We start from the raw sequence: 26,820 nt of genomic DNA on the forward strand, positions 1-26,820 counted from the left end.
GGCTTGGTAAACTGAATCTTTGCCAGTCGCCCAGCCAAGCAGGACTGGCTATAGACCTGGATTTCTTTTTTTTTTTTTTTTTCTAGCTGCTCCTCTTTGCTCAGTGCACATGGGCTTGGCATTTATTTTTCCTCTCAGTGGGAAAGCTCAGAGCCGTGGGTGGCCTCTCTCGAAACCTCCTGTTAAAAATGAAGTTGAGGAGGAAGCGTGGCCTCTCTCAACGAAAAAGGAACATCTGTTCTTTCCCACAGAGAATGAAAATGCAGTGAGATTGGACCCAGGGCGAGTCCATCTGCCCCCGCTCCCTCCTTGACTCGCCAAGCCTATTTTTTTCCCCAACTAATGGCCCCAAAGCAGACGGGGAGGCAGGCCCCCTGTCCTAAATCAAGTGCTGTTCCTGCCAGATGCAGGCACGTCGACATGGCACCATCAATTATTGGCCGGCAAAGTTGTCTCTTAGCTGTTCGGGATTTCCAGAGGGAAGCAGGAGCAGTCTCCGTCAGTCATCTCTCTTTCCATCCATCCTCCTTCTCCAGGAAAGACGAGTCCCTCTTCTGCCCGAATCAATTCTTCTTCCTGGGTACTGTGACATTTCTTGACCACTCTCCGCTGTTTCTTCCATGTTTTGAAACCACAGTGCTCATTCCCCAGATAATTTCCTTCCTAGACCAGAAAACAATCTAAATATCCCATTAAGAGTCTTTCCTTTTTTTTCAATGTTTTTTTTTTTTTTTAATTTTGCAAGGGTGTGTTGGTTTCTGCCACACACACCAAGAATCAGCCATAATTATATTATCTACACGCTCCCCTGTGAGCCTCCCTCCCTCCTCCCTATCCTACCCTTCTAGGTCATCACAGAGCACCAGCCTGGGCTTCCTGTGTTAGACAAGCAACTTTTTACCAATTGTCCATAAAATCCTTTTTTTCTTTTTAGTTTTTGGCCTTACCGCGCGGCTTGCAGAATCTTAGTTCCCAGACCAGGGATTGAACCTGGGCCCCTGGCACTGAGAGCACAGTCCTAACCACCAGATCACCAGGGAATTCCCTGAAATTCTTTTAAAAAATGAAGGAAATTGTCTGCAACTACTTCCTCTGACCACCTTGAAGTGAAAGTCAAAGTCATTTATTTGTGTCCAACTCTTTGTGACCCCATGAACTACACAGTCCGTGGAATTCTCCAGGTGTAGCCGTTCCCTTCTCCAGGGGATCTTCCCAACCCAGGGATCAAACCCAGGTTTCCCACATTGCGGGTGGATTCTTTACCAACTGACCCACCAGGGAAGCAGTTGAACACTAGAGAAATAAGCCTACCACCTTATTTCTCTCAAATCTTTCTGAATGATGCTTCTTCACTGTACACATAGATTCTCCTACCAACCCACTCACTCCACACCCAGCCACCCAGCCTCATTCCGGAACCTCCATGAAATGGCTCTCGCCAAATTCTAGCATGTGCTTTTTGACTTGATCTTCTTACAGTCCATGGGATTCTTCAGAGTCTTCTCCATCACAGTTTGAAAGCAGAGTAATCTTCAGTCTATACTCATCTAGTTCCCCTACCCCACTGTTAATTCTTTTAGATCTCTGTCTACCAAATATTTTATCTGTAACACCAAGTTCCGACAGTGACTCATAGTATATGTTTCCAAATGCTGGTGAAGGAAATAAACTGTTCATAAACTGAATTATGTCGGGACTGGTTTCTCTAGTCAAAGAGAAATAAGATCTGGGAAGAATTTACAACCCAAAGTAAGGAGCACTTTCGTCATTCACCCAGGTAAATGCTGTGAGCTCCTCCCAGAAGAAATAAGATTTTTGTGGATTTCAAGAAAGGGATGTATTTGGGTTTTATACCAGACGCTCAGAATTTTTAAAGAATGGTACCACTCTACAAAATCTAACAAAGTGCAGGCTTTAATTTTACCACTTAGAATACTAGATTAACCCTAATTTTGCATCTTCCTTAAGTGAAAATTATTACTCTAAAAGGACACATTCATTTAATCACTGAAACTGTGGCAATAGAATTTAGTACATCTTTAATTCTGTTGCTCAGAGGTACATACAGTGAAACGCTATACATTCAAATATCAGAATGTGTGATAAATCCAGCATAGGTCAAACTGAAGTTTATCATTGCTTTTCTTTTAAAAGTAAATGGAATCATACAATTTGTGGTCTTTTGTGACTGGCTTATTTAGCTTAGCATAAGGGTTTTTGATATTTATATATGTTATAGTATATGTAGGTTCTTCATAGGTTTATATTGCCAAATAATATCCCATGGTGTCCATGTGTTGCCTTTTATTTATTCACTCATCAGTTGATGGATATTTGAGTTGTTTTCACTTTCTAGCTATTATAAATACAGCTGCTATAAAAATTTGTATACAAGTTTTTCTGTGGGCATAAGGTTTCATTTCTCCAGAGTATGTATCTAGGAATGGAATTTCTGGGTCATGTGGTAACTCTGTATTTACAGTTTGGAAAATCTGTCAAATGTTTTACAAAGTGATATTACCATTTTGCATTCTCTCTAGCAGTGTATAAGCATTCTGATTTTTCCACATTTTCACAAGCACTGTTTTCTTTTTTTGATTGTTGTTGTTTTCATTATAACCATCCTGATGTGTGTAAAATGTTATTAAATTGTGATATATAATTGTGGTTTTGATTTGCATTTTGCTAATGGTTAATGAGTCCCTTGGACTGCAAGGAGATCTAACCAGTCCATCCTAAAGGACACCAGTCCTGGGTGTTCATTGGAAGAACTGATGCTGAGGCTGAAACTCCAACACTTTGGCCACCTCATGCGAAGAGTTGACTCATTGGAAAAGACTCTGACGCTGGGAGGGATTGGGGGCAGGAGGAGAAGGGAACGACAGAGGATGAGATGGCTGGATGGCATCACTGACTCGATGCACATGAGTTTGGGTGAACTCTGGGAGTTGGTGATGGACAGGGAGGCCTGTCGTGCTAGGATTCATGGGGTCACAAAGAGTCGGACACGACTGCGCAACTGAACTGGACTGACGTGAATGACACTGAGAATCTTTCCATGGGATTATTTTCCATTTGCACATCTTGCGTATCTTAGAATAGGGAATGGCAACCCACTTCAGTATTCTTGCCTGGAAAATTCCATGGGCAGAGGTACCTGGCAGGCTACAGTTGATGGGGTCTCAAGAGTCTGACACGACTGAGTGACTTTCACATATCTTAGGGCAATGTCTGTCCACATCCATTACCTACAGTGATATTGAGCATCTTTTAATGTGCTTCCTGGTGGCTCAGATGGTAAAGAATCTGCCTGCAATGCAGGAGACCCAGGTTCAATCCCTGTATTGGGAAGATCCCCTGGATAATGGAATAGCTACCCACTCCAGTATTCTTGATTGAAGAATCCCATGGACAGAGGAGCCTGGTGTGCTACAATCCATGGGATCACGAAGAGTTGGACACAACTGAGCAACTAACACCTTCATGTGCTTATTGGACTTATATATATGTATATTATATATATATAATATACTTATATATGTTTGTGTGTGTGTGTGTGTGTGACTGAAAGTTGCTCAGTCATGTCTGACTCTTTGCTACCCCATGAACTAAAGAGTCCATAGAATGCTCTAGGCCAGAATACTACAGTGGGTAGCCTTTCCCTTCTCCAGGGGATCTTCCCAACTCAGGGATCAAACCCAGGTCTCCTGCATTGCAGGTGGTTTCTTTACCAGCTGAGCTACAAGGGAAACTTGAGATACCAAGGGAGCATTTCATGCACAGATGGGCACAATAAGGAAAATAAACTGTATGGAACTAACAGAAGCAGAAGATATTCAGAAGAGGTGGCAAGAATACACAGAACTATGCAAAAAAGATCTTCATGACCCAGATAACCATGATAGTGTGATCACTCACCCAGAGCCAGACATACTGGAATGCAAAGTCAAGTGGGCCTTATGAAGCGTCGCTACAAACAAAGCTAGTGGAGGTCATAAAATTCCAGTAGCGCTCTTTCAAATCCTAAAAGATAATGCTGTGAAAGTGTTGCACTCAATATGCCAGCAAATTTGGAAAACTCAGCACTCATTTCACACCCTGGCACAGTAATGCTCAAAATTCTCCAAGCCAGGCTTCAACAGTACGTGAACTGCAAAATTCCAGAAGTTCAAGCTGGATTTAGAAATGGCAGAGGAACCAGAGATCAAATTGTCAACATCCGCTAGATCATCGAAAAAGCATAATAGTTCCTGGAAAACATCTGTTTCTGCTTTATTGACTACTCCAAAGCCTTTGACTGTGTGGATCACCACAAACTGTGGAAAATTCTGAAAGAGATGGGAATACCAGACCACCTAACCTGCCTCCTGAGAAATCTGTATGCAGGTCAGGAAGCAACAGTTAGAACTGGACATGGAACAAGAGTCTGGTTCCAAATTGGGAAAAGAGTATGTCAAGGCTGTATATTGTCACCCTATTTATTTAACTTATCATGCAAAATACTGGGCTGGATGAAGCACAAGCTGGAATCAAGATTGATGGGAAAAATATCTATAACCTCGGATATGCAGATGACACCACCCTTATGGCAGAATGCAAGAACTAAAGAGCCTCTTGATGAAAGTGAAAGAGGAGAGTGAAAAAGCTGGCTTAAAACTCAACATTCAAAACACTAAGATCATGGCATCCAGTCCCATCATTTCTTGGCAAATAGATGAGAAAACCATGGAAACAGTGAGAGGCTTTATTTTCTTGGGCTCCAAAATAACTGCAGATGGTGACTGCAGCCATAAAATTAGAAGACGCTTGCTCCTTGGAAGAAAAGCTATGACAAACCTAGACAGCATATTAAAAAGCAGAGACAGTACTTTGCCAACAAAGGTCCATCTAGGCAAAGCTATGGTTTTTCCAGTTGTCATGTATGGATGTGAGAGTTAGACTATAAAGAAAGCTGAGCACCAAAGGATTGATGCTTTTGAACTGTGGTGCTGGAGAAGACTCTTGAGAGTCCCTTGGACTGCAAGGAGATAAACCGCTCCATCCTAAAGGAAATCAGTCCTGAATATTCATTGGAAGGACTGATGCTAAAGCTGAATCTCCTATACTTTGGCCACCTGATGTGAAGAACTGACTCACTGGACTAGACCCTGATGCTGGGAAAGACTGAAGGTGGGAGGAGAAGGGGATGACAGAGGATGAGATGGTTGGATGGCATCACAGACTGGATGGACATGAATCTGAGCATGCTCCAGGTGTCGGTGATGGACAGGGAAGCCTCGCATGCTGTAGTCCATGGGGTCACAAGGAGTCGGAAACAGCTGAGGGAATGAACTGAAGTGAATATTTTTTATTGTTGGGTTGTAAGATTTTTTTATAAAGTCTAGATTTTTTGTATTATTTTTTTAAAATTGGGGGAAGATTGATTTACAATACTGTGTTGGCTTCTAGATTTAATTTCCTTTTCAGAGATACGGTTTGCAAATGTAATTCTATGACTTGTATTTTAATTTCTCAGTGATATCTTTGGAACATTGTTATTGTTCAATCTCTAAGTTGTCTCCAACTCTTTGCAAGCCCATGGATTGCAGCATGCCTGGCTTCCCTGTCCTTCAGTATCTCCTGGAGTTTGCTCAGATTCTTGTCCACTGAGTCACTGATGCAACGTAGCCGTCTCATCCTCTGCCACTTTCTTCTCCTTTTGCCTTCAGTCTTTCCCAGAATCAGGGAATATTCAAGTTTCATTTTTGGTGAAGTGCAATTTATCTTTTTTTTTTCCCTTTCATCACTGTGGTTTTGTAATCATATCTAAGAAAGCTTTGTGAAACCCAAGTCATAAAGATTTACTCCTGTGCTTTCTAATAACACTTTTATAGTTTTAGCTCTTGCATTTAAGTTTAAATGATTCCAGTAGTTAATTTACGTGTAAGTGAGGAAAGTGTTCAATTTCAGTTTTTCATGAGACTACCTAATTGTCCCAGCACTTTTTGTTGAAAAGACTATTCTTTCCATATTGGATTGTCTTGGCACCCTTGTTAAAAATCAAGTGACTGTAAATGGGAGCGTATCACTGGCCCCTTCATGCTCTTGCACTGATGTACGTGTCCTTCCTGGAGAAAGCGCCGCAGTCTTCATTACTCCAGCTCTGCATTAAGGTTAGCATGAATATAAACATGAATCCACCAACTTTGGTTTTTTTCCTAGTTGTGTTTGGCTATCATTGAATTTCCATATGAAATGGCTTATCGTTTTTGGCCAAAAAAAAAAAGTCTGGGATTTTGATAAGGATTGTATTGAACCTGTAGAACACTGTGGAACATATTTTCACTTTAACAAAATAACCATAATAAGTGTTCTGATTCATGAATTTGGGTTGTTTCCCTTTTATTTAGATTTTCTTTAATTTCTTTCAGCAATATTTTTATTTTAGTTTTCACAGTATAAGTTTTTTTTTTTTTTCAGTTTTAACAATATGAGTACTTCTTTGCTAAATTTATCCCTGTGTATTTTATTCTTTTGGATGTTTTTGTACATGAAATTTTTAAAATTTAATTTCAGACTTTTATAGCTAGAGTTGAAAAATAAAATTGATTTTTATATATTGATCTGTATGCCTTGCAACTTACTGAGCTCTTTTATTAGTGTTAGGAATATTTCCACTTATTCTTTGGGATTTTCTATATCCAAGCTCACATTATCTGCAAATAGAGGAAGTTTTGCTTCTTTCTTTCTGATGTGAATGGTCTTTATTTCAATTACTTGCCTAATTACCCCGGCTAGAAATTCCAGTGTAATGTTGAATAGAAGTGGTGAGAGCAAATGTCCTCAGCTTATTCCTGATCTTACGAGAAAGGGTTTCATTCTTTCACCATTAAATATGATGCTAGCTGTGATCATTTTACAGATTACTGGTTTGAAAGAGTTTCCTCAAAATCCTGGTGTTTGTAGCATACTTTTCTCATTAAAGGATGAGGATTTAGTCAATTATTCTTTCTGTATTTACTGAGGTGATCATGTGTTCTTTTTCCTTCATTCTATTAGTATAGGGTATTTAATTGATTGACAGTCTTGTGTTGACCCAACCTTACATTCCTGGGTAAATCTGTCAAGTTCACTGTATATATAGGTTTTTTTTTTTTTTTTTTTTTTAAATACAGTACTAGATTCAGTTTGCTAGCACGTTGTTGAGGATTTTCATATTGGAATTCGTGAAAAGTGTTGGTCTGTAGTTTTCTTACCGTGGTTTGTTTGGTTTCGGTGTAAGGGTAAAATCAGCCTGGAGTAACAAGTTTAGAATTGTTCTCTTCATTCTTCTTTTTTTAGAAGCGTTTGTGCAGTATGGTGTGAATTCTTCTTTCCATGTTTGGTAGAACTCACCTGTGAAGTTCTCTGGACCTGGACATTCACTGAGGGAAGATTTTTTATTAAATCTCTTTACTTTGTAGGTATATTCAGATTCTCTTCTTCAATCAGTTAAACAGTTTGTGATCTCAAAGAAATTGTCCATTTCATCTAATTTACCTAATTAATTAATTTATCTTAGAGTTTATAATTAGACCTGAGGTGTGGGTGTTAGGACCAAGCAGGCGCCACGACAGGCTTCAGGGGGCCAAGGTAGGCCTAAATCTCCTTTACAGAGGGGCTGAGTTTATTGCCAAGGAGGAGCTGAGATCATCCTCCACCGGCACCAGAACTCAACCAATCAGCATACTCCCTGTAGCCAGATCCAGGCCTATCAGGACGAGGATGAAACCCACCCTGAGAAAGCCCACACGCAAAAATCTAGCCAATTAGCAGATGCTAAGGAACCCTTGCAACCAATCCGCCCCTGTCAACTCCCTGTCTTTGTCTTAACCTTATAAATACTGCTGTAATTCAGGGCTCAGGGCCCTTGTTCCACTCCATTGCTTTGGATGAAACTTGGGTCCTGGCTCGAGATAGCAATAAAATTCCCTTTTTGCGTTTGCATTGCTGTGGATGTCTAGTTCTCTCAGTTCTGGGGATTGGGACCTTGGGCATAACATGGGAAATCATGAACTCTATGAAAATGTTATTTAAGATTAAATTATTTCTAATCATCTTTGGTCAGGCATATGTAGCACCATCTGATTAAAATTGACAGTTATATATATAATATATATAATTATATAATAGCAATATAGTTATAATATAATAATATTATAGTTTATATATATTATATATAACTATACTATATATTTTTATGTTATATATAACTTTATTATATATATATAACTATATATTATAACTATATTGCAACTATATATATATATAGCTTCCCAATTGGCACAGTGGTATAGAATCTGCCTGCAATGCAAGAGGCACAAGAGATACTGATTCGATCCCTGGGTCAGGAAGATAGCTTAAAGTAGGAAATGGCAACCCACTCCAGTATTTTTGCCTGGAAAATTCCATGGACAGAGAAGCCTGGCAGGATGCAATCCATGGGGCTGCAAAGAGTCAGACACTACTGAGCAACTGAGAACACGTTATATATACATAACTAGCAATATGGATTTAAATAGGGATACTAAATTATTTTCAGCTAGAAAAATATGTGTTTCGTTGAAGTAGTACAGAACACCAGCCTGCTTGTTAAAAGAGTACACGTAATCATCTCAAGTCCCTTCTAAACCAAAAGAGCGCTATGTCAATAAATGTCCATCCAAGTCTTCGTTCACCGGCTATGTTACAACATCGATCTCTTTTTTGCGCCGTGACTGAACCTCTGGTAACCAGTGGTCAAGTATTTATTGAACACTTGAAAACAAAATGCTCCTTAGTTTCCTTGTTGACTAAATAAGCATGGTAATCAAAGGGAGCTAAAAATTCCCAGGTATCTTTGTTTGCAAATACAATGCAAATAACTGTTGCTCTTGGCCCCTTCTTTAAGGTGATTCAGTCCTGAACAGAGCCTTTCTGTCTATGAACACACAAATGAATGAGGGGAGAGAAGTTTCAAAGAATGGTTGTTCTTAGAGGATGAAGTTGTTTCTAGAAAGAAGAGATATGCAGGTTATTTTAAGTATCTCTAAAAACGAGTGATGGGAGACTTCCCTGGCGGTCCAGTGGTTGAGAGATTTTCTTCCAGTGCAGGGGGTGCAGGTGTGATCCTTGGTCTGGGTGCTAAGATCCCACATGCCTTGTGGCCAAAAAACTGAAACATGACACAGAAGCAATATGATAACTAAATAATAAAGATTGCAAATGATCCACATTAAAAAAAAAAACCTTTTAAAAAATGAGTGATGGAAAAATGTCTAGAAGAAAAATCTTTGAACTTGAACGTTTGTATCTAGAGAGAATTCAGCTTCCATATAAAGACTTTCCTTAAAAAATTGAGACATAATTAACATTTAGCTCTGTGTTAGCTTAAGGTGTACAAATAGGTTTGACATATATATATAGCAATATGACTACCATCATAGCATTACCTATTACCTCTGTCTAGTCACACAATGATTATTTCTCTTTTATGGAGACAGCATTTAAGATCTAGTCTGTCAGCATATTTAAAATATATGATGCAGTATTGCTGACTATAATCATAATGCTTTGACCTTCTAACTAAAAGTTTCTTTCATTTGGCCAAAACTCCCAAATTATCCCATCCACCAGCTGGTAACAACCCACTCTCTGTTTTATGAATTCGGCTTATTTAGTTCTGTTTGCAGGAAGAGGACCCCTTCCAGGGCCCAAAACTGGGCTCTCATCTAACACTCAGAAATGAATTGTCCTAGGAGACACATGTGCTGACCAAGCAAGAGATTTTATTGGGAAGGGGCACCCGGGCGGAGAGCAGGAGGGTAAGGAAACCCAGGAGAACTGCTCTGCCGCGTGGCTCACAGTCTTGGGTTTTATGGTGATGGGGTTAGTTTCCGGGTGGTCTTTGGCCAATCATTCTAATTCAGAGTCTTTCCTGGTGGTGCATGTATCGCTCAGCCGAGATGGATGCTAGCGAGAGGGATTCCGGGAAGTGGACAGACACGCGGTGTCTCCTTTCGACCTTTCCCGAACTCTTCCGGTTGGTGGTGGCTTATTAGTTCCGTATTCCTTATCAGGATCTCCCGTCATAAAACAACTCATGCAAATGGTTACTATGGTGCCTGGCCAAGGTGGGCAGCTTCAATCAGTGTGCTTCCCCTAACAGTTCCACGCAAAGTGATATTATTCTGGTCTGGAGAATTCCGTGGACTATCCGTGGGGGTCGCAAAGAGTCAGACACGACCGAGCAACTGTCCCTTTTCCGTTCATAAGTGATATGAACACTTATGTTAGTCTTTGTATGACTTCTCTCACTTAGTACAATGCCCCGAAGGCCCATTCATGCTGTTATAAGTGGCAGGATTTCCTTCTTTTATGGAACTGAATAAGATTCCACTATTTATTCCACATCTTTTTTATCCAGTCATCCATTGATGATGGATAAGAAATGTTCCAGGGCCATAATGAGAGACCTGGTCAAGAACAGATTAGAGTTCATTTCCTTAGAAGATCTGTATTACAAGCCATTCACTTTTTATTAACACCAATGGCAACTTCCTTAGAAGCAGATGGGTAAGTGTGGTGTGTAAACAGTTTATTCTCCTAACAACCTCATGAAGAGGCATGATTGCCCCTGCTTTACAGACGATCCACATGTTTTACATGACTACCCCTGTTTTATCCCTGTTTAGCCTTGAATCTCACCCAAGCTAGGAAGTGTGGCAGCTTGTCTGTGTCTTGTGTGTGTTCTCAACTGCTAAGTCTCGTCAGACTCTTTGTGACCCCATGGACTGTAGCCCGCCAGGCTCCTCTGTCCCTGGGATTTCCCAGGCAAGAGTACTGGAGTGGGTTGCCGTTCCCTTCTCCAGGGGATCTTCCTGACCCAGGGAATGAATCTGAGTCTCCTGCTTTGGTAGGCAGATTCTTCACCACTGAGCCACCTGGAAAGCCCGGTCTGTGTCTTAGAGCTCCTTAAACTAAATCAACAGATAAAACAAGGTAGAAAAAGTTGACTACCAAAACCAAACATTGGTCTTATCATCTGGAATCAGGGCTTTGGAATACAGCCTATGGAGAAGGACTAGTGAAATTAAACTAATTAAATTTAAAAAGGAGTTTATTTTAGGTATTTATAAACAGTAATGCAGGGAACACTTTTTAGACATGCTTCAGTAGAACGTTTACGATTACTTAAGTCATACATTTCCATGATAAATCCTTCACAAACTTCTTTATTACTCATAACAGTTTACTTTCTTTTTTTTTAAATTTTATATTTTACTTTATTTGACTTTACAATACTGTATTGGTTTTGCCATACATTGACATGAATCCACCACAGGTGTGCATACGTTCCCAAACATGAACCCCCCTCCCACCTCCCTCCCCATAACATCTCTCTGGGTCATCCCCGTGCACCAGCCCCAAGCATGCTGTATCCTGCGTCGGACATAGACTGGCGATTCGATTCTTACATGATAGTATACATGTTACAATGCCATTCTCCCAAATCATCCCAGCCTCTCCCTCTCCCTCTGAGTCCAAAAGTCCGTTATACACATCTGTCTTTTTTGCCGATTATGCAGAGTGAAGTAAACCAGAAAGAAAAACACCAATACAGTATACTAACACACATATATGGAATTTAGAAAGATGGCAATGACGACCCTGTATGCAAGACAACAGTTTACTTTCAACACATCCCTCAAGCGATTAAAACAGATCAGGGACGTGGCAGCTGAGAAGCAATAAATCATAATAATTCAAGCTTTAAAATCCTTCTCTATCTCTCTTCTCTTTATAAAAAATCCAATTAACTGCTTTAACTCATCATGTGGAATGTACAGATAAAATCATTGCATACAAATAAAATGCAATATTAGCTCTGTGGGCTTCCCTGGTGGCTCAGACAGTAAGGAGTCTGCCTGCGGGAGACCAGGGTTCGATCCCTGGGTTGGGAAGTTCCCCTGGAGAAGAAAATGGCAACCCACTCCAGTATTCTTGCCTGGAGAATCCCAGGGACAGAGAAGCCTGGCCGGCTACTGTCCATGGAGTCGCAAAGAGTGGGACCCGACTGAGCGACTTCATTTTCACTTTTCACTTTCTCAGCTATGCCCAAGTTTTCCCATACTAATGGCAGGGGTTAAATTCTGCACTCTACTCCAATATTCCCATCGCTCATCTTACTTAGACCAAACATTACTTCAGATTTTAACACTATCTCCTCGGGATATGAAAACTTGCCACATTTACCAAACGATTTTCATGGAGATTTGCTTTCTATATTTGATGCATAGAGTTGGCACTCAGAATAACCTAAAGCCAAATACTCATGGCAATAGAACAATTTTAAAGGAATAGCCGCATGTTAGTAAATGCTTCCAGAGTACTATGTTCTGAGTAAAGACATTGTTGTTGTTCAGTCACTAAGTCGTGTCCAACTCTGCGACCCCATGAGCTGTAGCAGGCCAGGCTTCCCTGTCCTTCCCTGTCTCCCGGACTTTGCCCACATTCACGTCCATTGAGTCAGTTATGCTGTCTAATCATTTCATCCTCTGCCACCCTCTTCTCATTCCTCCAATATTTCTTACAATATTTTATTGCCAGTGCTCTAGAGGCAAAAAAACCACACTCAAGACGTACCACAAAAAGCCAGACTGCGCCACCAGAGTTTATATAAATTGCTCTAAGGTACACAAGTATTAAGGGGAAGCCTTAAATTTAAGATCAGCTGTCCTCAAATATAAAACCACTGCCGTTATTGTATGTTAAAGAGGTTGAAATGATGAAACAATAGTCATTCTTTTATTCAACAAAACACTTGTTGAGTGCTAACCGTGTGGTAAGAGTCTGGTGTTAGGAGTCAGGACTTAAAAACTAAGACCCTGGCCTTCAAGCTGCATATGGTCGAGTAGAGAAAGTTGATGAGAGAAGAATTAATCTATTGTAACCGATATATGGTTTTCCCTGGTGGCTCAGTGGTTAGGAATCCACTTGCCAATGCAGGAGATGCAGGTTCGATCCCTGGATCGGGAAGATCCTCTGGAGAAGAAAATGGCAACATACTCCAGTATTCCTGCCCTGAAAATGCCATGGACTGAGGAGCCTGGTGGGCTACAGTCCATGGAGCTGCAAAAAGTCAGAAGCAGCTGAGCACGCATGCACAGTGGAGGTATATATATGAGAAGTGAGAAAAGTGAGCAGAAGCTTTGAAATCTTTTCTTTCAAATAATCATCTTCTTCAGCAAGCGTCAACGTTGTCGCGTCTCCCGAGCAGGTCACTCTCAGAAAACTTTGTTGCTGCCTAGTCCCTCAGTTGGGCCAGCTCTTCCTGCGATCCTATGGACTGTATAACCTGCCAGGCTGCTCTGCCCATGGACTCTTCCAGACAAGAAGACTGGATTGGATCGCCATTTCCTCCTCCAGGGCATCTTCCCAACCCAGGAACTGAACCTGCGTCTCCTGTATCTCCTGCACTTGCAGGCGGATTCCAGAGCTTGTAGGTGCGGATGCCATTTTCAGAGCAGCTCACTGACTCTCCAGAACTGGTGGCCCTGCCTAGGACCAGCGTGCTGGTGCGATTTCCCATTTTTCAGGAAAAGATTAATCAATATGCAGGAGATGGAGATGAGTTTTCTCTAGGAAGATATTATGCTTTCCTTTCTCATTTTTCCATGGTAAGTTTCCATGAGGTGGGTGTGTTTGGGTTTAGCAGGGAAGAACGCCACAGTGGTGTGTTGATTTAGTGGTTGTGGGGTGACCTAAAGTAAAAACCATAAGTTCAAAGTGTCTGGCTGTTTATGGGACACCCACCTCCAGAGAACTGGCATTTGAGTGTGAGATTACTCATCCGTATTGACTCTTTGGATAAACACTCTCTTGTTAAGTGTAACACGGACTATACATTTCCTGACAAAATGGTCCTCAAGCTTAAACAGAATATCTGGACCAGAGTTTATTTTTTAAGATATATTTAGAAAGAGACAAGTCACTTCAATACGTTCTTTTCTGAAGCTGTCCATGGTCTGGGGGCAAAGCGATGGACCAGAGACTTGATACCACATCTTCAGTGCGAGGAGGGCTCACGAAGATGGCAGGTATTTTGATGGTATTACTTCATCCGTGTCTTTGTAGTGCCAATCAGCCAGCTGTTTCTGGGTCAGTTTGTTAAACTGTGCGTTTATTCTTAATACCAACCCAGGCTATCCCCTGATTCCAATTTATCCGTGACACATGTATCCACTTCATTGTCAGAGGCAAATGAGTAAGTGACGAAGGAAGGTGTGATTTTAAGAATAAACCCAGAGGAAAAAGTCACGCAAGACACACATACACATAAACTCGAATAAACTCGACAGATGATGAAAGGAAGAGTTTGGAGGACTAATCCTAATACATCTAATGCTTCCCCGGTGGCTCAGTGGTAAAAAACATTCACCTGCCAATGCAGGGGACTTGGGTTCTACCCCTGGGTCAGGAAGATCCCCTGGAGAAGGAAATGGCAACCCACTCCAGTATTCTTGCCTGGGAAATCCCACGGACAGAGGAGCCTGGTGGGCTACAGTGCATGGAGGTGCAAAGAGTCCGACACCACTGACCGGCTGTTCCTCATGAACTCTTTTACCCCATGACCTAGTACGGAACTCTCCACTGCAGGGTTCAACTTTATACTGCAACTATCCCATTAAAACAAAAGAAAACAATAAGAAGCAAGCAAACAAAACCCATGAAATTTACTCCTGTTACACCCTTTGCCTCTGGGATATACTTTCTCAAGCAAGATAGTCACCCTTCAACGAAGAAGAGACGCTGAAGAGGGGTCAAGATACAAAGAAGACCACTGTGTCTTGGGCCAACCCTCCTGAAGCTGCCAGACCAGCGCAGAGCGTCTCTGGAGCAAGAAGTGCTTCCTGCGATCTCTGGTTCCCCGGAAGTGCTTCTGAGCCGCGGGCAGCAGGCAGGAGGCGCCCGGCGTGGGCGGCAGCCGAGGGAGGAGTAGCTGCTCAGGAAGCCCTTCCAGGTGGGGCCGCAGGGCTGCCAGCATCCCACAGACCAACCACAATCTCCAGGCAGGCCTCCATAACATTCATCACTTTGTGTACTCTCTATGGGATTATTCATATTTGCCCAGAGACTGAAAAGCCAGAAATGACTAAAAGGTGGCGCATGAATCCTCTATTTCAAAAAGCTATGAGCCAGTTTGTTCCACAACCATTTCATCAACTTCACTTTTCCTCCCGTGTGTTCCTGACACAGAATCAACAGCACGGTCCTGGATGAGGCAACCTAGCCTCCGGCGTGCCCTGCTTCCCAATATGGAGAAGCTTACAAACCTTCCTGTTAGCCCTGGGTCCCTAATTCCGGATTTCTAGCTGAATTCACAAGTCCTAGTAAAATTCAGTGTTCTAGAATTTTCCAAAGTCCTTGCTCCTCACTCCAACAAACTGAAATCTGAATATTCCACTTCTGTTTATTTTCACAGCTTTTCCTCTGCGGATGGATTGCTCCCATTGCTTTAATTTGTGGAAGAACTTCTGTCAGTTTGGGGTATTAATATCTGTTTCCTTATTAATATTTCTTGGGGAAAGCAGCCTAATTATCCTGTTGGTTAGAAGTTTAAAGATTGGGCTTGGTGAAGCTTTGGAGTGGCAGGGGCGTTTGGGGATAAGGAGGGAACATGAACGCTTAGATGATATTTGATCACACTGAATCTATGGAGCTCTGTTCCACTCAAATCCATGTCTCTCCCTTCCCTTTTTCTTTCTGTCTCCGTTTCTCAAAGTAACTTTCTAAAGTCAATACTTTATTTTTATAGCCATACTTCCGAATCTAGAGAGTCCTGCACTTCCATACTGTAGAATGCTCTCCAGTGAACTTTATTGATTGTGTAATTTAACATAAGCAATAATTTTAAAATTAATACTATATGTAGAAGAACTAGCCCAATAATCATAAATGTTTCTTCAGTAGCTATTTTCTCGTGTGTGTGTGTGTGGTGTACGCGCTCAGTTGTGTTTGACTCTTTGTGACACAGTGAACTGTAGCCCACCAGAATCCTGTCCCTGAGATTTTCCAGGCAAGAATACTGGGAAGCCCACCGGGGAAGCCCATTTTCTCCAAGTTTAGTTTATTTAAGCACATAACACCGATCAAAAGAAAGTTTCTTTTGTGGCAATATATTTGTACACACAAAGAACATACAGTCAATTTTATTTCCAGGTGACTAAAATAACCTAATTGTGGCTCCTAGAAATAAATAGATACTAGATAGATAGATAGATAGATAGATAGATAGATAGATAGAGATAGAGACATGACATGGACAAAGCTCATATGAATTGCTGTTTCACCACACATGGGCATTTCTCATTCTAGATCTGTTCCTGTGCCGTTTATCATAGCTGCCGCTGCTGCTGCCAAGTCACTTCAGTCATGTCTGACTCTGTGCGACCCCAGAGACGGCAGCCCACCAGGCTCCCCTGTCTCTGGGATTCTCCGGGCAAGAACACTGGAGTGGGTTGCCATTTCCTTCTCCAATGCATGAAAGTGAAAAGTGAAAGTGAAAGTGAAGTCGCTCAGTCATGTCCTATTCCTAGTGACCCCATGGACTGCAGCCTTCCAGGCTCCTCCGTCCATGGGATTTTCCAGGCAAGAGTACTGGAGTGGGTTGCCATTGAAATGGCAACATATATATATGTGTGTGTGTGTATGTGTATATATATATATATATATATATATATATATATAAATCAGAAACAGAGATGGGCTTCTTATTCCTTCTAGATTTTTTTTTAATTCAGTTATCTCTAGAACCTATAGGATTATTTTACATCCAAGAATACTGTTGTTATTCTCACCCTATAGAACATAATACTAGTAGAACTCAGATTACAACATTTTATTTATCATAAGATTGTTGTTTACTGTTATTTGGAAATTCAGTTTGACTCTGAGTATATCTAATTTGCGTTGCTTTACACCAAGTGTTTCCCCTTTGGCATCAAAAGGAAAGTTTTGATCATTTACTCTCTAAATTTAGATGTGTAAAATAGTTTGGAAGAAAATATTTTTTAAAGCTTCAGAGAAACCACTTCATATCTATAATGACAGATTTTTCCCTGAGTTTGAAATAAAACAGTACTGATCTAAATGTATACCTGAAAATGCAAAAAATTGTTACTAGAAAAACCTATTATATATCTCTCTCTTAGTATAGCAGTTGGCTAAAAGTAAACATGTCTTTATTCAGTAATTTATTTTAAATCTGCTAAAAAAAGGAACTTGGGTTTAGAGCAAGTTTTTGGTTTATTAAACAAACTCACACCTGGCCACAAAGTTCTTTGTATCTAGTTAAGTATATTCCCCCAAAAAAGATGAAAAGTAAGTTTTGCTTTTGTAAGTCCACTGAGGGAAACCTTAATACAACCTAAACAGAAATGTTAAATTTTCAATGGTGAAAAAGTACATACTTTTCTATGACAGACCCGTTGCTTTAGTTTTGGTTAGTGGAGACTTGAGGACACTGTCCAGCGAAGGGTCAGCGCTGGCATTTTGTTACTCAGTCTGCCAGTGAAATGTCACACTCCTGCCTGGCGACACAGATTCCCAGCCCTGGACTTCCATAGAGGTTCTTAAACCTGTGAGAGAACACAGTGACGTCTTCACACTGAACTACTGAAGGTTTGTGGACTGATGGATTCAAGGGATCGGGAGGGAAGAACAAAGAGGAGGAAGAGAAGAGAGGGGAGGGAGAGGAAGAGAGAGAAAGAAAAACGTTCATGGAGAAGAAAGGAGGCAAGAGGAAGGAACACAGCAGGGAAAGAGGGAAAACGGCCTCAGTTCTTCTGAATCATTTGAAAACACAACGTCTGCCTCAGGTACAGGAGAAGAGGCTTGCAAAATTTAAATGACAATATATAGTTTGTTTATCTTCCAAGGAGGTGGATTTGGCTGAAGAGCTGGGGCTGACTCGTGAAGAAGAAAAACATTGCCTTTAGGTGGAGCTTTCTTGCAGAAGAGTGTTTCTCACGCTGTAAGACCCAAATGGGTTGCTTGAAAACCTTGTTAGGTTGCAGGTTTTTCTTTAGTAAGAAGAGACCTAAGATTGTGCATTTTGGGAAAGCTCCCAGAGGGTCCTGGTCCCACTGGCCCGTGGATCACACTTGTTGGTAGCAAGGCTTAGGAAACCCAAAATACCTCCTATAGAGGACGTAGAGGGGCTTGCCAACTGGCACAGCGGTAAAGAACCTGCCTGCCAATGCAGGAGACGCAAGAGATGAGGGTTCGGCCCCTGGGTCTGGAAGATCCCTGGAGTAGGAAACGACAGCCCATTCCAGTATTCTTGCCCAGAAAATCCCACAGACAGAGGAGCTTGGCGGGCTACAGTCCATGGGGTCACGAAGAGTCAGACACGACTGAGCTGGAGCATGATAGAGGATGTGTGGAAACACTGATCCTCACTAAAAAAGCAGATTTCCTCTCCCCTTGTGGTGGATTTCTGCCTAGTCAAGTAGTTAACCATGCCTTCTCTTCACTGACAGACTTTTCCTGACAAGCACTCATATCCTAAGAAACAACATTGAGAAACCCACACCTCGAACCCTAAGATGTGGATCTCATCACAGTGACCCATCTCTCCGCTCAGACAGCCTTCATCTCCACATTCTTCTAGAATCTGGCTTAGAAAGTGAGTGCAGACTCATTAATGTCAATTTATCCACACATAGCTTCAGAAGAGCCAGAGTAGATCCATGCTTCTTCATGACTATGGGTGCAAAAAGACACCTACTCAGTTAAACGCTGCATATACTCTTTTTCTTTTTTAAAAAAAATTATATTTAAAATACATGCTTATTCCCAGGTGGCCAGTTCAGTCCCTGAGTCAGGAAGACCCTGGAGAAGGAAATGGCACTCCAGTGCAATATCCTTGCCTGAAAAATTCTATGGACAAGAGGAGTCTGGTGGGCTACAGTCCATGGGGTTGCAAAAGAGTGTGACTTGATGAGCAACTGAACATGTTTATAGACAACAATTTTAATAAGACAAACTGCCACACGGAGTCATCAGTCAGTGGCAAGAGAGATTTCTCAATAAAACACATCCTGTGAGCCTGCTCAGGCATGTTTGACCCTTTGTGACCTGATGGACTGGAGCCTGCCAGCCTCCTCTTGTCTGTGGAGCTTTTCAGGCAAGAATACTGGAGTGGGTTGCCATTTCCCTCTCCAGGGGATCTTCTAGAACCAGGGGTCAAATGCACACCTCCTGTGTCTCCTGTATTGGGAGGTGGATTTTTTACCACTGAGCCACTTGGGAAGCCAAACCTACACTTAAATCTACATGCCAAAATTTTGACTTCAGAAAAGTGGAACCGTTTCTCAATTTGCCCAGGAGAAGAAGATAATTCTGGAGAGGAAGGCAATAATTCTGGAGAGGGTAACTAAAGAGGACCCACTCTACCCTCCTGTTTTTCCCCCTCTCCAAAGGGTCTATATACTGCCCCTCCAATCTGCATTGCTTTTAGCCTAGGCATTTATTCCCATTATGGGTTAGAAGGCCAGATAAGGACACAGTATCACCAAAGGCACCTTCTCCATAAATGATCCAAGTCCTTAGCTGTCTCCTCCCCATTTTGTCACGACTCTCCTCCTCTCTAAACTGCGGCAGTCTCCAGGTCAAGGTTTCAGTCTTGCTCTGAAGCGCACCGCTGCCCTCGATGGTAGTACTGAAGCTCCCCAGTGGCCAACTCCCTCCCCATGCTAAACAACGGCTACACGTGGCCTGCACGGAGTCTGCCTCTCGCTGCCCTGGCGCAGGAGAAATCTGATGGAATTCTGTGGGAAGGTAGTGGAGGGAGTAGAAAGGCTGATTAAGCCATCGCTTAGGTTGATTTAGTAGCCAGCAGCTTAAACTGATGCTTTATCAACTCTCAAGTTCAAACCCTGGCTGGAAACTGAGTTATTCATCAACAAGGATTAGAAAATGCAACGTGTCCATAAATTTCTCAGACTGATTCTTGTTATCTCCAGAGATTTTCCCTGTCACTTAAAAATGATGTCTGGGGTACAATTTGCATCTAAAATGGCCTTGGAAAGAGGCATAAGGCCAGCATTTCAAACTAATGAATCCTCAGGTTACAGAGAAATGCTCCCAGCCAAATAAAGCAAACCACATTCCGCCATATTGCGATCGGACCTGACCCAGATTAGTGGCAACCTTGCTGGTGGACTTCGGCTTCTTTATTCCAGGAGAAATGCTTGCACTTCATGGTAAGTGACCAGCCAGTGTTTAGTGCCTTGCTGTATTTTCATGGGCTGAATTATCAAGTGGTCTAGTTCATCCAAACCTGTTAGAGATACTCATTCTCCAGCAAGAAGTGTGCAATGTCCATTCTTGTGGAGAAGAAGTGGTTTTTCTCCATATTTTCTGTCTTACTAGTGCGTGATGCTTTTTAATCATTTAGGACAAAGGTCTGACAAGGCAGAGTTCAACGAACTCAGGAAGTTTGACATCTCAGTGTCCCGAATCTGCCCTTTGTTGTTGTCCAGTCACTACGTCATGTCTGGCTCTTGGTGACCCCATGGGCTGTGGCATTCCAGGCTTCTCTGTCCTTCACTGTCTCCCAGAGTTTGCTCAAATTCATAGCCTTTCAGTCGGTGATGCTATCTAACCATCTCATCCCCTGCCAACCCCTTCTCCTTTTGCCTTCAATCTGTCCTAGTATCAGAGTCTTTTCCAGTGAGTCAGCTGCAGGTAATTGACCGAGGAATAATAATGAGTTCTAGCCAGGAGTGAAGTTTTATACGTGCATTCATTCAGCAGGTCTATGATTTGAAGGTGGTCTGGCTTTGGGACTCTTACCAAAATCTTCTCCGTGCAGGTGGCCAAACTACTGGAGCTTCAGCATCAGTCCTTCCAACGAGTACTCAGGGTTTAAAATATAGTATGAGTGTAATAAAGCAGGATTCTTGAGTTGAGCATGAGGGAAGTTTCTAGCTGATGCAGCCTGAAGCCATTGGTCTAAAGAGAAGCTTGACATTTTAGGGCTCAAGGCTGTGTTCAAAGGTCAGAAGAGGTTAATCTGAGACGGCAGACTGTGATATTAGGACCCACCCAGAGGAAACTTCAAAGTCATTCTGAACTGTTGTAGGAACATGCCTGACAACATTTTCACTTTTATTGGAAGAAACAAGAATTCTAGTGATGAAAGTGTAGCCCAGATAAGAAAAGAGAGTTAAAATTTCAGTGTTTCCTTAAATTTCCAAGTGTAAACAGCCACTTGGGTTACCTACCTTCCTGTTATTCTAAGATAAGACAAAGCTTTAGAGTGAAGGGATAACCACAGTGTGAGGACTGAAAACGTAAGATTCTGAAACTGTTCTCATGCCATTTAGTTTATCTTAATTCCTTTGGAAATAAAGGCCTTTTCCTGATCTGTAATGGAAGCTTCCCATGTTTGTTTGTTTTTTTTTTTAATATAAATGTGCTTATTTTAATTGTATTGGTTTTAGTACCTGCATTTTAAAAGAGCAGATTCTCAAAGCTCCTCCCAAATTCCAACTTTCCCCACTCTGACAATGCCCTCACCAAAGCACATTCCGCTGAAATCTCGCACCTTCTAGGTTTTCTTACTTGACCTCAATTAAACAGAGCTGTGAAGCCTCTCCTCCATGGCCCCCGAACACTGTGTACACATTTCCATTATATTTTTTAATCGCTTTGTACCACAGAAATTTGTTTTATGTCTGTGCTTCCCATGGGAACCACGTTGGGCGTCTTTCAGTCCATAAGTTCTTTGTTCATTCACCAGGGATTTTTTTCAGGCCTTTTACATCTTAGGTCGGGGAAATCGAGGTCACAAAAATGCGATAAGGGCTTCCCTGGTGGCTCACCGGGTGAGGAATCCGCCTGCAATGCAGGAGAAACAAGCTTCATCCCTAGAGAATCCCACGGACAGAGGGGCCTGATGGTCTACCGTCAATGGGGCTGCGAAGAGCCGAACATGGGCTCAGTGACTAACGCTTGCAAACTGTGATCAACAAAGTACAACCATGCCTGCTACGTTATGACCGATTAGTCACGGTTTCTTGAATGAATCAAGGACGGGAAATGAGTGAATGCGTCACTAGCACCAAGAGCTGTGTGGAGAGCTGTCTCCCGGCGGAGACAGTAGAACCCATCATAAGCATTACAAATGCTCCTCAAATGGTATTGCATCCACGGAGAGTACGATCCTAAGGGACCTCCATGTCCGAGCCACAGTCTTATCCGTTGCTGCTTTCTCTCTTGCTTCTTTTTTCTTTTTCATTGTCCCCATCACCTGTTACATTTGTGTTGGCCTCGTGCTGATACTAGCCTCATGTTATCAACAAAATTCACGGAGGACTACCTATTTGTTCAATTAGGCTTTTTCAGATCAAATGTATTGGTGTCATTGTCCCTGTTCTACTCTGATATGGAAAGGAAGTGTCTGGTTACTATTGTAAATTCCGCTGGGTACTTGATCACTAACACACAACACCGCACATTCTCTCTCCGACCATTTCTCTGCTCTAAAGCAGATCATTAAATTGCTCCCAGGCAGAAAGACCACGGACCAAAACAGCAGGGCACTTTTGTAATAAGACCTTGTAAATTGAAAGCCCTGGCTATCTCTCCCACTGTGAGAACCTGCTGAGACTGGTTCCTTTTAACATGGCATTAATAAGCGCTGCAGACCCAGTTAATTAAAGACAGTATATCTAGGCAGATAGGCATGGCCACTCTTAAAAACCAGTTCTTATTTTTCAGATGATTTTACTCTGTGGAAGCTGACTTTGGTTAAATTGCCCAGTTCTTCCAAAACTCAGTTTTCACGTTATGTATGGAACCATGGATGGACCTGAGACGGTCCACAGTCCTGATTCGAGCCTGTGCTGGAATTTGTAACATGTTTTGCGCCACAAAGTCAGATGCCAGGGCCATCTAGCTGTGATTAACCAAGTCCATTTGTTAAATCCCTGCTGGTTAAAGGAAAGGCTTATAATTGCAATATCATGGCCCTACAGTTACAAACCGGGGGCCTGCTGGGAAGCCCAGACCCCAATGTGGAGGTGTCATTAAAGCCTCTGAGTCCGTGAAGGTAGTTAATCACTCAATTAGACTCTCATTATCATCTGCCCGCATCAAAAAGACTTCCCGAAGTCCAGGAGGGGTTGTAACCCGTCCCTGACAGGTGACCCCCTCCTCAGACACAATGGCTACAATGGGCCTCGGGGGACACACCAGCACAGGGCCGTATCTGAGCCCGAGCAGCCGCCCAGGAGGCTCAGACGGGAGATCAAAGGCCGGGAAACAGCTGATTCCAGACTGGCTGGTGTCAGCCTGGTGTCTCCTCTGTCAAAGGCAGACGGAGAGCCAGCTTATTGATTGCCAGCCTCCCTCGTATTGGGCCCGGAATAAAAGGCCTGGCCTGCAGGCAGGGAGGGGGATGTTCAGCTTGGGAGCCCACAACATCCCAGAGGTGAGAAGCCTGCTAGCCCTGCTTCCTTCGGAAAAGCCCTGCTTGAGGAAACTGAGGCTGAATTTTCATCTTTTCCACCACATGGTACTAGCACCAGCAGTGGGCACAGTTTCAGGCAGAGTTGTTTAAATATTTTTCAAATGCAGAGCTGGTCTTCTTGGGCTGACACTGTTCCCTGGGGACCCAGAAACCATCTGAGGATTCCATGGGCCAAGCAACAGAACACACAGATTTGTATCATTGTTTTTTTTTATTCCCCATATAAGCAATATCGTATATTTTTCTTTCTCTGTCTGACTTATTAGCTCAGTGTCTTTTTAGCTTTGTCATTTCTGGAACATCATATAAATGGAAATATAGTGTGTAAGCTTTACAGACTGGGTTTCTTCACTTAGCATTTGGCATTTAAAAGTCATTTCTGTCCTCCTGTGATTTGATAGCACCTTCTTTTTCTTTACTGAATAGTGTTCCCTTATATGGATATGGCTCAGATGGTGAGGAATCTATGCGGGGGGCCGGGGTTCGGTCCCTGGGTGGGGAAGATCCCCTGGAGGAGGGCATGGCTACCCACTCCAGTATTCTTGCCTGGAGAGTTCCATGGACAGAGGAGCCTCGTGGGCTACAGTCCATGGGGTGGCAAAGAGTCTGGCACAACTTAGCAACTAACACTTTCCTTACAGTACACAGTATGGATATACTGCTCAGTGAAGACGTCTGCTGTTCCCATGCTTGTGCGTGCTTTATATAGATACAAGCTGTAAGTCAGCTGGGCAATTACATAGGCGCGTGATTCCTGCACCGTAGGTTAAGGTTTTATTCAGTTGTATAAGAAATTGCCAAATCATATTCCCGAGTGGCTGTATCGTTTCGTATCTCACTGAGCATGAGCGCTTCTATTGTTCTCTCCCCTTGCCAGCATTGGTATTATCAGAATGTGGTGGTTGTTGCTGAATTTTAACCACTCTCATTGGTGCGTATTGGGCCGAGGGGGCTCAGACGGTAAAGAATCTGCCTGCTAATGCAAGAGACTCGGGTTCGAGCCCTGGGTTTGAAAGATCTCCTGGAGAGAGAAATAGCAGCCCACTCCACTATTCTTGCCTAGGAAATCCCATAGACAGAGGAGCCTGGTGGGGCTGCAGTCTATGGGGTTGCGAAAGAGGTGGACATAACAATATGAGTGCAGTATATCTTGTATCTTCATTTGCATTTCTGTTATAACAGATGATGCTGAGTATATTTTCATAGCTCTCTTCCAACTGTATATCTCTTCAGTAAGGTGTCTGTTCAGATCTTTGGCCCATTTTTAAAACTGGATTGTTTTCTTATTGTTGAGGTTAAGAGTTCTTTACACATTTTGCGTACACATTTTTAATCAAATATGTACCTGACAAATATAAGCTTGTCCGTAGTTTATCTTCATTCTCTTCACAGTATAATTCACAAACCAGAAGTTTTTAATTTTGGGGAAGTACAAAATACCATTTGTTTCTTCCTTGAACAGACCTGTTTTAATTGGATGCGAAGAATTATAATGAATATGAATCTGCAAGGGGTTTTTTTTCTCCCATAAAACTTCAACTTTCAGTAGAAACAAAAAAAAATTAGACATATGCTATAGAGTCTGTTTTCATGACATCTGAATTGATTGTAGCTAAGTTGATTTATTTAAATTGTGGCATTTCACCTATTCTACCGAAATTGTTTGCAGTCACTCATTCACTTTTTCAATTTATAGCTGTCCCTGATCTGGTCTTCCCTATTTATTCCCCTTTCAAAGGCCTCCTTTGAAAAAATCTTTATAAGTTTTTAATGTACCTTTTTACCCATTTGGTCAAAAACAAAAAGAAATACACTATATTGCAAGGTGGGGAGACCTATCTAATGTAAGCAATGCAGCTGATGCATACCCCGGAAGCTAACAAGCAGTCCTTAAATGGCGTCATCAGCAATGGCAGCAGCTCTTTGTTGCTGTTGTTCAGTTGCTCAGTCCTGTCAGACTCTGTGACCCCATGGGCTACGGCACGCCAGGCTTCCTTGTCCTTCACTATCTCCCAGTTTGCTCAGACTCGTGTCCACTGAGTCAGTGATGCCATCCAACCATCTCACCCTCTGTTGCCCCCTTCTCCTCTTGCCCTCAATCTTTACCAGCATCGGGGTCTTACTAACAAGCAAATTACAACAATGGAGTGAAATTCCTGACTGTGTCTATGTATTTCTTTGGTCCTAGAAGCCAGCGGTGCATATAACCTCTGTGAAGAACCACTAGCATCGTACGTGAGAGTGTATACAGCGTGACAGAGTGTTTGAGAGCGAAGGTCTCAGACGTAGACTTGGCCCAGGTCCTGTCTCCTCTGCGGAGCTGGGTGACCGTGGGCAAATTCATCTTAGTGCACCGCAGCTTCCTTATCTGTGAAATAAGTAAGACTAGCACCATCCCCCTTATCAGCATGTCAGAGATTAAAGTGGTCAATGCCTGTGCAATCCTTCAAAGAATGGCTATCCAAATGAATAGTACAAAATTCTTTTTCTTTAATGTATTCTTTAACTGGAGGAAAATTGCTTTACAGTGTTGTGTTGGTGGACGCAGTGGGGGAAGGAGAGAGTGGCACAAACAGAAAGTAGCATCAACATGTATGAACAGTGCGTGCATGCTAAGCCGCTTAAGTCGTGTCTGAGTCTTTGCAACCCTGTGGACTATAGCCCGTCAGACTCCTCTGTCCGTGGGAATCTCCAGGCAAGAATACTGGGTGAGTTTTCATGCCCTCCTCCAGGGGATCTTCCTGACCCAGGAATCAAACCCACGTCTCTTGCTATTCTTGCGTTGCCAGGCGGGTTTTTGACCACTGTGCCACCTGGGAAGCCTAACGCATTCCTACAATGCCTACCTTGCCGTGGTGTTCTAAAGGCACACAGAATACCGTCGCCTTCTGCCGCAGCTTGTGGCATCAGAACAGATGGAGCCTTCAGATGCTCCTCCGCTCGAGTCTGCTACTAACATCTCTTTCTTCCCTGCCCCCAGCCGTAAGACAGAGGTGGTGGATGCGGTGATCGTGGGAGTGCAGCGGGAGCTCGGGGCATGTTTGGAGCCAGGACGCCCCGCCGGAGTGGACAGGTGAGCCGGGTGGGGCAGCTGCGGGGCCCTGACGTCTGACGGATGGCCTGTTGCCGCCATGCATCACCCGGGCCCAGCTGCCCTGGCGGCACGTCGCAGCCGTACATCATCAGAGCAGTGCCCGGCCGGAGCTGCAGCCTGGAAACCAACGGCCCCATAAATTTTCATACAGCCAAGGAAGAGAGCTGTCATTTTCTTTTCTTCTAAATTA

This window comes from Capra hircus, chromosome 19, assembly GCF_001704415.2.
Source record: "Capra hircus breed San Clemente chromosome 19, ASM170441v1, whole genome shotgun sequence".
Classification (NCBI taxonomy): Eukaryota; Metazoa; Chordata; class Mammalia; order Artiodactyla; family Bovidae; genus Capra; species Capra hircus.